The sequence below is a fragment of the Lutra lutra genome, chromosome 5 (assembly GCF_902655055.1).
Source record: "Lutra lutra chromosome 5, mLutLut1.2, whole genome shotgun sequence".
NCBI classification, from domain to species: domain Eukaryota; kingdom Metazoa; phylum Chordata; class Mammalia; order Carnivora; family Mustelidae; genus Lutra; species Lutra lutra.
In genome coordinates, this window is record NC_062282.1 from 149269779 (window position 1) to 149283644 (window position 13866).

At 48.4% G+C, this 13866-nt stretch overlaps 1 protein-coding gene across 2 annotated transcripts in view; it reads right to left on the bottom strand.

Annotated features, from left to right (window-relative positions):
- Positions 1-8930, bottom strand: part of KCNN2 (potassium calcium-activated channel subfamily N member 2) — a 498316-nt gene extending 489386 nt beyond the window's left edge. For both annotated transcript variants that reach the window (XM_047730739.1, XM_047730738.1), the window contains exon 1: positions 8288-8930. The gene's annotated coding sequence lies outside the window, so the exon portion shown is untranslated. The remainder of the gene's footprint in view (positions 1-8287) is intronic.
- Positions 8931-13866: the final 4936 nt, after the last annotated feature.

The following is a 13866-nucleotide window of genomic DNA, read 5'->3' on the forward strand; positions in this document are numbered from 1 at the left end:
TCCCTAGAACCCAAGACTTTTAGTGCCCAAACCAGGGCTGTATATGTCAAACTGGACAGGTGGTCACCCTAAGCATTGTCTTACCTGCCTCTGCTCTACTGGTCATGTTCTGGGGTGTGTGGAACCCCAATACCATTGTTACCAATGGAGGTTGTCCAAAATTAATGACCTAGGCCAGTGTTGCTTAAAGCCCGTTCCATGGACCAGCAATATCACCATCACCTGGGCACTTGTTAGAAATGGACATTGTGCAAATTTCTGTCACTGAGTCAGAATCTCAGGAGTAGGGTCCAGGAATCTGGGTTTTGAAAGCCTGAATTCAAGAAGCACTGCTCTGGCCTGCCTGTGGTAAGACACTTCCATCTTCCTCAATCTCTCCCATCCCACACAAAGCAAAATCAGATTTCTGGTTTGCAATAAAAGGTATAAGGAAGATTCCATCAAGGCTAACCAGCCAGATACGTCTTGACCGAGAGCAGTCAGGCTCTTCAGACATATACATGATAATCATCATTTGGGGCTTAGTCTCTTTTTCAATCATTCGTGGGAAGGGCGGTATAAAACAATTCTTACAAGCACAACAGATGCTGGGGTGTGGGGTGAAGGGTGTGGTGAGCACAGCTGTCTGCAGTTAGCAAGGCCTTTGTCCTCCCAAACACATCAAACCCATCAACACAACTCAGGTGGTAACATTGTCTCCAACGTGGAAGGAAAAAAAAAATCTTAAAGTTGGGCAGTAAGATCAAGCTTTGTTCGTTGACCGGATGCTTGGTTTTCAATTTGAATTTATAGTAAGAATGGTGAGGTGCTCCAGTGGCGCAATCAGTTAGCGCACGGTACTTACACTAAGAATGATGGAGGTTCCAGTCATTTTGAAATTATGCTCTTTTGAACTAGTTTGGGCAGACGTGTACCTAAGGACCATGGAGAGCTCTCCCAAGTAAATGAATACCCTCCCATTTTAACCACCTTAAAGCAAAAATAAATGTTTTAAGGACTCACCTGTTACTATCCAGCTGACATGAAGACTTGAATGCAAAACACTTTGTCCGTCCTATTGCTGCATGAATTAAAGTAAAGCAAAGGTATTTCTTAAAACACTCACACACACAGTAACTAGACTTTGGACTAATCAGACCACTCACCCTGCATACAGAACAAAATTTTCAGCAGAATTGCTGTGCCAGTCAATTAACACATAACTTGATCTCCAATTCCGTGAAGCAAATGGAATTTAAAAAGCCCTTTTCAGAACTCATGTTTGATACAGGATGGCTTTTATTTCTCTGTGTTTCCCACACCTCATGCAGATCCAAAGGTAATGACCAGTTAACTGGGTCCCCCCCCACCCCCCACCTGCAGAAAAGAATAGCCTCAAGCTATGGTGGTCAAGTCAAGATAGGGGAGAGAGGTCACCCCTTCCAGATTTCTGACCTGCGACAGTGAAAATCCTTGTCTTGCTACACTGCAGCTCCAGCAGATGTCTGAGCTGCCCCACCCCCACACCAGTGGGCAGCAAAAACACCTAGGATATTATCTTCCACCAAGATAAAACATACAGGAGTAGACTGGAAAAACACCTGTTCTCCACAAACTCCCTTCCCCATGTTGTGATCATGTGACAGGTACATCTGGGAGTGTCACTTTCCTTAACTAAGTACTTTAAAAAGACAGATTCCTTATCTAAATAACCAAAAGCAGACTTTAATTGCTGATATACTCACTATGCAAGACTTCTGGGCATTTCGTAAGTGAGCCATGGTTGTTAAAACCTCCCTGATAAAGTGTAAGTAAGGCATTCCATCTATAAGGAGGCGAAAGTGACTTGTACATCCTTTCTCCAGCCAGGAGAACAGTCCGGCAATACTACTAAGAAAGGAAAGGATCCTTCTCCAGCTGCTCAAGCCTAGCTAATCAACCCAGCTATCATTGATCACTTCCCTCGAGGGAATTGTCATGACTGTCACATGGGCTGTGGCTCCTGGCCAGTACCAAGATGGTAGCCCGGAGATTAGAAGAGTTGCACAAAGCCCCTCACATGGGAGGAGGTGTCAGCTTCAGTCTCCAGAGAACAAAGATCCCAACAGGGAAACTGGGGTCCCAACAGGGAAACAGGAAATCCAAGGGTGTGAGCTCAGAATCAAAACTAAAACCCAGGCCCCCAAGGTGGTGAGCTAGAGCCCTGAGTAAGAACAATGGAAGGACGATGGAAAAGGCTAGAAGACCAGTCATGGCAGAGTCCCGCATGATGCACTCTGCCTTACTTAAAAGCCACTATTCAGTGGAGTTCTAGATCTCATTCATATAATGAATACAGTGAGCTCTACCCATTCCACAAAGCTGGTCTCTAAACCATATGAAATAATTCCAAGTGAACATGATTTGTGCATTGTAAATATACAGATGCAAGGGACACTCGCTAGTACTGAGTTCACACCATTCTTCCCAGCACTGGGAGCATGGTTGGGCGGGTGCTTCTGGCAGTTGGCGGCCTGCAGCAAAAGTGACCCCGTGATCGTGGAGATTCTAGTTGTCTCTTTATTTGCCTCCCTAACTAGACTGTGATTTCCTTGAAAGCGGGGACAGTGCATTAGTCATCACTGCGTCCCCATTTACGTGGGAAGACATTCAGTCACTGTTTATGGAATGCTGGATTAACAAATTCTGAACCCTCACCATTACACAGACTCCTGGCTGGCCATGATTTATGTGCAGTGGGAAACCACGTGGTGTGTAATGTGCCAAAGGAAGCCGCAGGTGCCCACGTGTCCAGGCATAGCTCCCCATCTTCCAAACGTGGCTACTCCCTCACTTCTGGCATGGTGGCTCTTCTGGACAAGGAGCCTTAAATTCTCAAAATGAGAAGAGCTCCTTGAGGTCAGTCAATGGAAGAGGCATTGATAATGAAATGCCCTGGAAAATCAGAATAATTCAACTTTGGACCCATATTCCATGCCAGGCACTGCGCTAAGAACCTCCACCTCTGGGGCGTCTGGGTGGCTCAGTGGGTTAAGCCTCTGCCTTCAGCTCAGGTCATGATCTCGGGGTCCTGGGATCGAGCCCCGCATCGGGCTTTCTGCTCAGTGGGGAGCCTGCTTCCCCCTCTCTCTGTCTCTCTGCCTACTTGTGATCTCTCTTGCTCTGTCAAATAAATAAATAAAATCTTTAAAAACAGAGATTAGCTCACTAAGAACTCACAGCCCCAGGGGCCCCTGGGTAGCTCCATCACTTGAGCATCTGACTCTTGATTTTTGGCTTGGGACACGGTCTCGGGATCGTGAGATCCAGCCCCGCGTCAGGCTCCACACCAAGCACAGAGCCTGCTCACGATTCTCTCCCTTCCCCTCCCCCTCTGCCTCCCACCCCTCCCCCACTTGCTCACATGCTCTCTCTCTTTCACTCTCTCTCTCTCTCTCTATCTCTCAGGAAAAAATAAATAACCTAACTCACAATAAGCCTCAGTGTGGTAGAGTCAGAACTGGACTCTGGCCCTGTTCCTTCTCCAAAGCCTACAGTAGTAAGCAGTACTGGACTTGGCTGTCTAAGCAGAGAAGTCCTTATGCCTTCAGCTGTGGTGAGAATGGGATGATTTCATCTTTATCAGCCAAGAAGAAAAGAGTTTCTCCTCCTCCTCTGTCTCTTCCTTCTGCAATCTGCACATATACCATGAGCCAGACACTCATGGGGAGGCCATGAGTAGGGATGGGCTAGGGAGTAGAGATGCGAGGAGGCCATTTCAGGAGAGAGGACAGACCAGCAAAGAGATGTGAACTGTGAAGTCATGGCGGCCAGGGAACTTATGTCAACGGGGGATGGAACATGATGACCTGGGAGGCCCCTGGCAGGCCCAAAGGTGGCACAGTGGGGCCAGCCCCTCAAGCCTGGTCCCAGGAGGGTCCTGGGAAGGCAATTCCTGCAGGCGACACCTGACAGGGACATGTAACGTGGGGTGCCATAAAGGACAACGGAGCCCGAGGGCCTGTGGGACTGGAGCAGTCAGTACACTGCGGCCAGGCCCAAGCTAGTTCCCTGGTGACCATCAAATATGCCTTCAATTCACTAGCCTTCACCTCATGGCTCCACTGCACCAACGACTTTGGACTCTCCTTCAGCCCCTGGGTCCTACCTCCTCTTCCTTGTGTCTCTCTATCCCTGTGCTCACAGGCCTGCTGCAGGCTGGTCCGAGTTCCAGTGTGTAGCTTGTGCCCCATCCCCCAGCACCCTTCTCTGACCCAAGGGGTTCTCCTGGCTGCTCTGTGTCTTCACTCCCTCCTCCTCACCATTTCTGGCTACTCTGAGTAGCTCTGAGTACCCACACGTGACACCAGCCCCAAGACTCTGGGGTCACATCCTCCTAATGGACCAGCACCACCACCAGACCAGCTTCACCTCAAGAGGGACTGGAAACCGCACAGCCTCCGCCTTTAGACACCAGCAGGGTCCAGCCCCACCCCCCCAGGACACTTCCCCTCTCTTGCTCCACACTTACATTGTTTCTATCCTCTACCATTTGGTCAACCCATTTGTATCAATAACCTATTTTACATTATACTCTGCCTGGGATAAGAAAGACAAAAATATCTCCACCCTGAAGAGTTTCACAATCTGACAATGACAACCAAGAGGAAGCACTTGAACTCTACCATGTGTGGGTTTGGAGCGTTTATGTCTGTCACCCCAAATTCTCCCTCAAGCTTCAGACCCACACCCAGTTCCCCACCCAACATTTCTACTTGGCCTTGTTAGAGCATTCCAAAATTATATCTAAAACAAGAGATCTTACCTGCACTTCCTCTTCTCTGTAAGCACCATCAATATCCTTACTGCCAAATAAAAATCAAGGGGCGACCTAGGACTCCTGTCCTTCCCTTTTGAACCCCTCCATCTAATCCATCAACAATCCCACCCATTCGACCTCCAAAATAGGCCCTGCCTACACTCACCTCACTTCAAGTTCATTCTCACCACCCTGACCCACCACTGGCTGCTGCTGGCACACAGGGCCCTTGGCACACATTTGAAAGGGTGCCCTTCCTCCAGGCCTTCAGCACCAAGCCCCACGGCGTTCGCTGGTAAGTGCATCTCGGGCTGGACAGCAACCTACACTTGACCCCAGGACTGGCGTCCCATGCAATACACAACCAGCAGAAACACGGTCACACTCCTGCCACCATCCTCTCTCTACTACTTGAGGTGGCCTCCCAAGTGAGGGCCGAGAGTCTATTCTCCACACAGCATCCAAGGCAACTTTTTTTTTTCCTGGTAGCCCAATGGGGGACCTGAACTCATGACCCAGAGATCAAGACCTGAGCTGAGAGCGAGTCAGACGCTTAACCACCTGAGCCACCTAGGTGCCCCCAAGTGGCCTTTTAAAATCTCAAACTCGGGGCACCTGGGTGGCTCAGTGGGTTCAAGCCTCTGCCTTCAGCTCAGGTCATGATCCCAGGGTCTTGGGATCAAGCCCTACATCAGGCTCTCTGCTCAGCAGGGAGCCTGCTTCCTCCTCTCTCTCTGCCTGCCTCTCTGCCTACTTGTGATCTCTTTCAAATAAATAAATAAAATCGTAAAAAAAAAACCTCAATCATTTCTTTTCAACTTTCATTTTATTTCAACTTTCCTTGGCCACTCCCCAGGACATCACTCTGTTCTCTTTCCTTTGCGATATCTATCCCCTGAAATTATCTGCTCAAAACCCTTCATTCTCTACCTTGACCTCCAAGGCCCTGCCTGGCCTGCTGGTCCATCCTGACTCTGGCCACTGTTCTTGTCCTTCCAAACATCAGGCTTCCTACCCTCCAACTGAGATGTCCATGTGTGTTCTTTCTTACCTAGCACTTAGAAGTACATAGAAGAGGATTAGTCTTACTATTTGGTTGTGCATCTATGGTCATTATTAGCCCATGCGTTCCTTGTCACGTTTCATTATTTACTAGTTATTTTCAATAATGTAATACACATACATGACCCTAAGCCAAAACACAGCTGGGACCTTCCACTGACTCAGGTCTAACTAACCATATGGCCTCCCGGCTTCTCCCCATTAGATGGAGGCATAAGCACAGATCCCACGTTCATCACCCTCTTGCTTTCCTATTTATATAATGTGATTGCCTCTATAGATACACTTGACCTCTGAACAACATGGGATTGAACTGCATAGGTCCACTTACATGTGGATTTTTTTTTCAATAAATATGGTAGAAAATTTTTTGGAGATTTGCAACCATTTGAAAAAACTCACAGATGAACCACGAAGCCTAGGAACACTGAAAAAAAGTCAAGAAAGAGGTATTATCATAAAAATATGGTATATAATACATATAACACATAAAATATGTGTCAATCAATTCTTTATGTTATCAGTAAGGTTTCCAGCCAACATATTCCTAAATAGAGGGGTTTTTTTTATTTCCATAGTGTTTAATGTCATAAAAGATTATATACTATATGTAATCTTTTACACTTAATTTTCACTTAGTAATATATTGCTAAAGTCCAATCCTATCATTATGTCCTTTGCTTTATTCATTGTTGACTGCTATATAATATTCCTCTGTATGACAATACCAATTAGTCCACTCTTTAGTTATGTACACTGGACCTCATCCCAGGTTTTCATTATTGGGCTACATTGAGTTATCCTTTTATAACCATTTGTTTGGTCCCAAATTAAAAAGTTTGACATTATTAAATGATCAAATAGGATGTGGCTTCCATGGACCTTTCCATCATCACTAGTTGGAATATGAATTGGAACCAAGTCTCGGGAAAATAGTTTAATGTTATATCCTAATTTGAATATTCACTTACTTGTCATGAAACAGTCAAACTTGCTTCCAGGCTTATACCTAGGAGAGAGTCTTGCACGCGTTCAACAGGGAACATGAGGAAGATACCTAGATGTGGCCTTGACTGGCATTTCCCTGATCACTAATGTTTGTCACTTCCTATGTTCCCGAGCTATTTATTTCTTCCCCTTAGTGCTTTGTGGTCTCAACCTGAATGTCCAAAGGCCACCCAAAGAGAACTTTCCTTGGCCACTCTCCAGGACATCACTCTGTTCTCTTTCCTTTGTGATATCTACCACCTGAAATTATCTACGACCTGAAATTATGTACTTTGTTAATGGATACATTGCCCGTCTCCCTCAGCACTAAAATAGAAGCTCCTAGTAGCTTGCTTGCTTTCTCACTCCTCCATCTCCAGGGCCTAGAACAGAGTAGATGGATCAGTACAAGAAAACCGACACGTGTAAGAGACTCAGAGCGCTGTTCCACAGTCAGACGCTCTGAGTTGCAATCTCGGCTCCCCCACTACCAGTGTGTGACCATGAACTCATTACCAAAATCATCTGCTCCTGAGTTGTGTCCTGGACAAAAGAGGTCATAGTCATCCTTACTCCACGAGGTCTTTATGAGGTTTAAATGAGCTAATATTTGCAATGGTCCCAGAAAACACCACAGACACAGCAAGTGCTCCATAAACATCGATTACAATCATTCATGTGTGAATGCTGAGATCACTACTCCATGACTGCCAAGCACAAGGCACCAAACCAACAGGCCCTCCTGAGTTTCCTCTTCCTCCCACAGTTTCTATACCCACCCTGGTCTTGCGGTTGCCCCTTCCCTCCCACAGCCTGGAGGAAAGCAGAGAGTACTTGGGAGAAAAGTTGGGGGGGGCTGTTTCTTTTCCCCCAAAAATGGCCTGGTCATCCCACACATGAAGAAGCTGGAGAAGAGCGCAGAATGAGGGCTCGACAATGTTTTATGAATAAATGATTCATAAGCCATCAATCCATACACTCTAGAACCCCAGCACTGCGTTACACACAAAATCACAACAGCCTCCCTGTCTCCCGTTATTGTGGTGCATATTTTCTTAGAGGAGAAAGCCAAGTCAGCAAGGGGTATCGCAAAGAAATAAAAGTAGGCTGGATAAGGGAAAGGGGTAGCCGACAAGTAAGGCAAGGGGAAAACGGCAGACGGTGGAAGAGATGGAGATTTCTGGTCGCACTGAGGCCCTGGCCTCTAGTGCAGAACATTAAAATGCTGAAAATAAAAACCTAAGGGAGTCTCTCCACCACCCACCCAAGCAGGGTAATTATTCTTTTTAAGGCATGAGTGGGGGCGGCGGGGGTGGGGGGCTGGGGGGAGGTACAGCAGAAGCAGGCCTGGAAAGCCCAAGGCAAACTTCATTTCCCCATCTTGCCTGCCAGAGGATGGTCCCCATTAAATCTGTGCCCCCTCCCCACCCCCAATCAATGTCACCTTAGTCAAGAGCTTACCTCGGTTGGCCACCGGGAGCCCCGCTCCATTTGGAGCCTTCCTTGCCTCAAAGTGGTAAACGCGGCCTTGGTGAAATGCGCCAGGAGGCAAAGCCCAGGTGAGATTCCACGGAGAATTCCGGCAGGTTCCCTGGGAGAAACTGTTTCCATTTGAGAAGGATCGGGAGTCCTGGCCGGGGACCAGCTGCCTCTCCGGCTGTCAGATTCCGTGACCGCTCGCGGCCCGGGAGGGCGCCGCGCCCCTCCCTCCTCCTGGAGTCCGGCGCACCGAGCACCCGCCGGGGAGTCGCCCGGCGCGGGGGCCCGGCGGGGGGCACGGCGGGGGCGGCTGCTCGGGCTCCACGTTCCAAGGACCCCGCTCCTCGCAGGTGCCTCTTCCGCCCCGAGCGTGCCCAACACCGAACCTGCTCGCAGGCTGCCCTGCCGGGACTGGGGACTCCCTCCTTGTCGAGTCCTTGGCTGGCAGGGACGAGCCCCGAGCGGCGGGGACCCGGAGTGCTCGGCAGGGTACTGCCGACCTTGAGGCTACGGAGGGGTGTGCGTGCGCCCCAAATAAACCACACGCACACACACACACACACACACACACACACACACACACACACACACACAGTTTCCACTTGACCGTTCCCTCCCCGGGAAAGTAACTGTCCTTAAGCAGCCCCAGCAGCGCGGGGGAGGGAGCCCTGCGCGGAAATCTGCGAGCCAACATGATCCCAGAGACCAAATTTGGGGATGGCTTTAATGTTAAGGTTTGGATTTAAGCCGCTCCAAGAAAGGAAGGGGGGAGGGGGACTACACGGAGCAAAGACGTGTGTGTGTGTGTAATGCGCGCGCGCGTGTTTCAAGGCCGAATTTCGGGTGTTACGCGGAGCTTCCGAGGAAAAAGAGGGAGGGAGGGAAGGCACAGAGTGTGGTTCCCCCGGGGCACCGTTAGAAAAGCGGCTTCGGGTCTCCCCCACCTACCCACCCCGGCCGGCGTGCTCGCCCTGTCGCGCGGGCCGGCGGCGCAAGGAGCGGCGAGGCGCCGTGGGGGTTAACGCCGCCCGCAGCGCCGGCTTCCCCCGGCCGAGCACGAGCCGCGGCGGGCGGAGGGGAGAGGAGGGGAGAGCCGGGAATCTCCCGCCCGCTCCCCCTCCGGCCGGCGCTTCCAGCCCCGCGCTATTTATAGCTCTGCTCCCAGCTGCTGCAGGGAACTCACCAGCCGCGCGGAGCCTTCCGAGCCGGGAGAGCCATCCAGAGACGGGGGATCTTCATGAATTCTCTCAATGGCAGAAACGTCTCCGGCCCTCCGGATTTTGATGGCTACTGTTCAGTCTGTCTTTTCATATATTCCATTGCCACGTTTAAAAGGGGGGGGGGGGAGAGAAGCGAGAGGATTTGGAGACAGGTGAATTGCAAACAGTCATGCTGGGGGCCTTTTGTTATCAGATGCCTGGAAATGGAGACAAAATTCACCGTGGGTTTAGTGGCTTCGGGCTCATTTCATATTTTCTGCAACACTCAGCCCGGTGAGGTTTTTGTCTGCCAGGCACAGCGCCAAAAAAGAGGTGTGAAGCCATTTCAAGAGCAATGAGAAATCCTATCCTCTTCCCTCCAGCTGCCTTCTTACCGGGGGTCACAGGGCTGACTGTCAGCACATACACGCTCTTGGGGGTGTCAAATACCACAGCAACCCCCTTGCCCCCCCCCCACCACCACCACCAGAGGAAACAGGCTACTTATGGTGCTGCGTATAAGTCCCTGGTCCCAGTGGAGCCTGTTAAGAGAGTAAACATCTGTTGTTCTCAGCGGTACCTTCAGCATAAGATGGATCATACTGCACCAATCTAGAAGGTCCTAAAGCTAATAACTTGCTCCCAAGCCCTTTCCTTCAAGTACTCCTTCCAGAACTAGTTATTGAGCCTCTGTGCTGCGCAAAATCTCCAGGACCCCTGGGAGCTTTGGAGGAACGCCAAACAGGATCCATCTAGAACTTAGGGTTCAAAGCCTATGTCTGATAGAGGTACAAGGAAGCCTGAAGACCACCCAAGTATAATCCTGCCCATCACCAGTAGGGGTGCTAAGCTCCCCCACCTCTACCCCACCCTCCCTGTCCTTCACCTTCCAGATTCCAGGTTTTTCTATTAGAACTGACCCCCAAACAGTAAGAAGTTATTATTCATTTAACTGTACGGAGTGAGAATGATCCAAGAATGGGGCTTCTACTAACTGAACTCTCCAGTTATCTGTGGGCTACGCAGAAACCCCTTTCGGTTCAGATCCTTGTCCTTGAACTGCTTTTTCCCTGTATTCACTTTCCTGCCCTAGTAGTCAAGACTGGTCCTGGACACGATGTTTCTGGGACAAGGTGCCTCAGGCAAATGCAAGAGAAAAGGGGGAGCTCCGTGTCCTCAGTTCAACCAGGCTGTTTATATGATCCTCCTGAATTTATCTGACCCATTTGTGCTTCAGTTTCTTATCCGTAAAATGTGAAAAATAGTAACAGCCACTTCCTCATGTGGCTTTTATGAGGATAAATTAGATAATCTACATAACTTCCTTAGGACTGGTGCCTGGCCTGGGATAAAGCATGATAACATGACATATTATTATTATTATTATTATTATTGCCCAGATACAAGCTGGAGTTGATTTGGTTCAATTTGTACAAGAAGGCATTTAAATAAAATCTATCCTGGCTCTGTAAATCCATGATCTAAATGGGTTTCCTTTTCGTCATACTAAAGCAGGTACCCAAAACATCCTGTATACTTGGGAGGCCCCCGGCCACTGACCTTTCTTTTTCTTCTTCCAGGGGAAGAAAAAGTTCCCTCGAAAGGTCTTTCAAAAGTCTAGCCACAGATCTATGTCACACTCTGACAAGGTAAAGGATTGCCCGCTTATAGTGGTTCACTGCTATCCTGAGAATAATACTTTGATCTATGAAAAGTTCTTTAAACATAAAAGCACTCCATGAAGTTTTCCAAGGGACTCTGCAGGGGAAGTATTTTGATTTCACTGGAAAAGCTAAGCTCACTAGAGGTTGGTTTAGGGTTTTCTTTCCCCTCCTTAAAATCTAGCTCTAGAGGGTAGGAACTAGGTCCTGTAAAGTATAGTCCTCTGACAGAGATGAACAGTCATCCAACCCAGTATCCATTTCCCTTTCTTTAAAAGAGAATCCTGGGGGCGCTTGGGTGGCTCAGTCATTAAGCATCTGCCTTTGGTTCAGGTCGTGCTCCTGGGGTCCTGGGATCGATGTCATGGTCTCAGGCTTCTGGGATCAAGCCCCATTTCAGGCTGCCTGCTTGGCAGGAAGCCTGCTTCTCCCTCTCCCACTTCCCCTGCCTTGTGTTCCCTCTCTCACTGAATCTCTGTCAAATAAATAAATAAAAATAAAATAAAGTAAAAGAGAATCCTTGATTCTTAGACACACTGTCAGATGTGGCTGGCAGATTCTGGCCAATGAGCTATAAAATAATGTGTTATATGGAAGCTTTCCAGAATCCGCTTCTCTCTATGGCTCTGGGCTAGGATGGGGCACAGGAAAAGTGCGTAAGTTTTGGAGGGTAGAAGGGGAGCAGCACTCATGTTTATACTCAAAAAGTCAATGTCAAGTCAGGTGACGTGGGAGCTCATGCACCTGGTCATGCGTCTGCTGGCTCGCCATGTCAGCAGGACAAAGCATCTAGGTCTTTAAGAGTTCCTGCTGGATCCTGCTGCTTCTCCAGCTCCAGAACAAGGTACATGGTAGCTCCAGGAGAGAAGGTGCCAGGTTTTCCTATAGGTCACCAGTATCATCAGCGTGGAGGTTGGGAAGTAGCTAGAGATTAGTGTGGGCTCTCTCCTTTACCCTCGTGGGTTCCAGGGTGTCCTTTTTCTCTCTCACATTAGGCCTGTGTTGGTCAGGGTTCCACCAGGGAGATCAAACTTGTAGGAGACATATATTAAGTAGATATATATTTATTAAGGAGAACTATCACAGGAGGTAGCTTACACGGACAGCTAGCAAGGCAAGTCCAAAATCTGTAAGGCAGGCTATCAGGAAGGGCAGGGCAGGCTGGACCTCTTAGGCACCGGGTGAAACTGCATCCCATAGGTGGAATTTCTTCATCTGGGAAGTCTTGAGTTCTACCTTTCACCTGATTAAACCAGGCCCACCAGATGATCAAGGATAATCTGCCTTGCTGAAACTGATTATACACTTCAGTCGCATACACAAAACGCCTTCCCAGCAACAGATTCCATGATTGGGGATGACAGCCTCACCAAGTTGACACAGAAAACTGACCATGAAAATGTCCATCGTTCCCTCAAAAGAGCCCATCCTGCTATCTTCAGGGCCAGACTCATACACAGTACCAACAGAGAACACAAACAGTTTAACTCATGCCCACCCAGTTTCAACCCCATATCATTCAGGGAATGGGTGTGTTAGGATGGCCATTGCTTTGGTTAGTGCTCTGGCTACAAAGTTGCATCAGTTTTGAGTCATCAAGAGGAAGCAACCAATTTTAATGTCTAACCCTATGCTCTTAAGGTAGAAACGGGAGTACACTAATACCCAGATTTCCTCTAATTTTGAGTGCACAGAGGATCCTACTTCTCCACAACCTTGTTAACATGGAGTTTTCCAACTCTCTCATCCTGTAGCCACATAGGGGGTCTCCCCGCAGGGATTGGGACTACATCACAACAAAATCTTAAAATACACAGTACTGTCTTAAGTAGTTGCTCTGCGGGTAATGGGGAAACTGATCACAGAAGTTATAAAAACAGTGGAAAAATATTTGGTAACCCTGTTACCTACAAAAACTTGGGGGCAGATTATGGATCAATGAATAAGCACCAGTGGAAAATTGGTGACAAGTCTGATGATGAGTTATGTGAACAGACTTCTCTAAATGGGCAAAAAATGTGAAGATACCTGTATCCCATGGGAATGTTCAATGAAGTGTGACCTCAGTAGAGGAGGATTTTAATAACTAACTAGATAGGATGACTTGTTCTGTAGATACTAGTTAGCTTCTCTTTCCACCCACTCCATCGCCCTCTAGTAGCCTCCAGAACCAAGAGATCTTGATGGCAGGGATAGTCATGCATGAATTCAGCAGCACAGATTTCCATTCACCAAGACTGACCAGGCTGTGGCCTGTCTGCCAGCAACCAAAACAAAACTGAGTCCCCAATATGGCGCCACTGCCCAGAATGAATAGCCAGCCATCTAGTGGCAGGTTGATTACATTGGACCACTTTCATCATGGACAAGGCAACATGTCATTCATACTGGAAACACACTCTGGATATGGATTTGTCTTCTCTGAACACAGTGTTTCTGCCAAAGTTCCCATCCGGGGACTGACATCCTTATCCACTGTCATGGTATTCCACAGGGCACTGCTTCAGGTCAAGGAACTTACTTCATAGCAAATGAAGTGAGGCAATGGGCCCATGCTCATAGAATTCATAGTATAACCATGTTCCCCACCCTGCCCCACCCCTCTCTTGAGAGAATGGTCTTTTAAAGACCTAGGTAGACTAGCAGCTAAGTGGCATAGAACTTGACCAAGTTGTGTTCTATGTTTTCTGGAAAGCAGAAA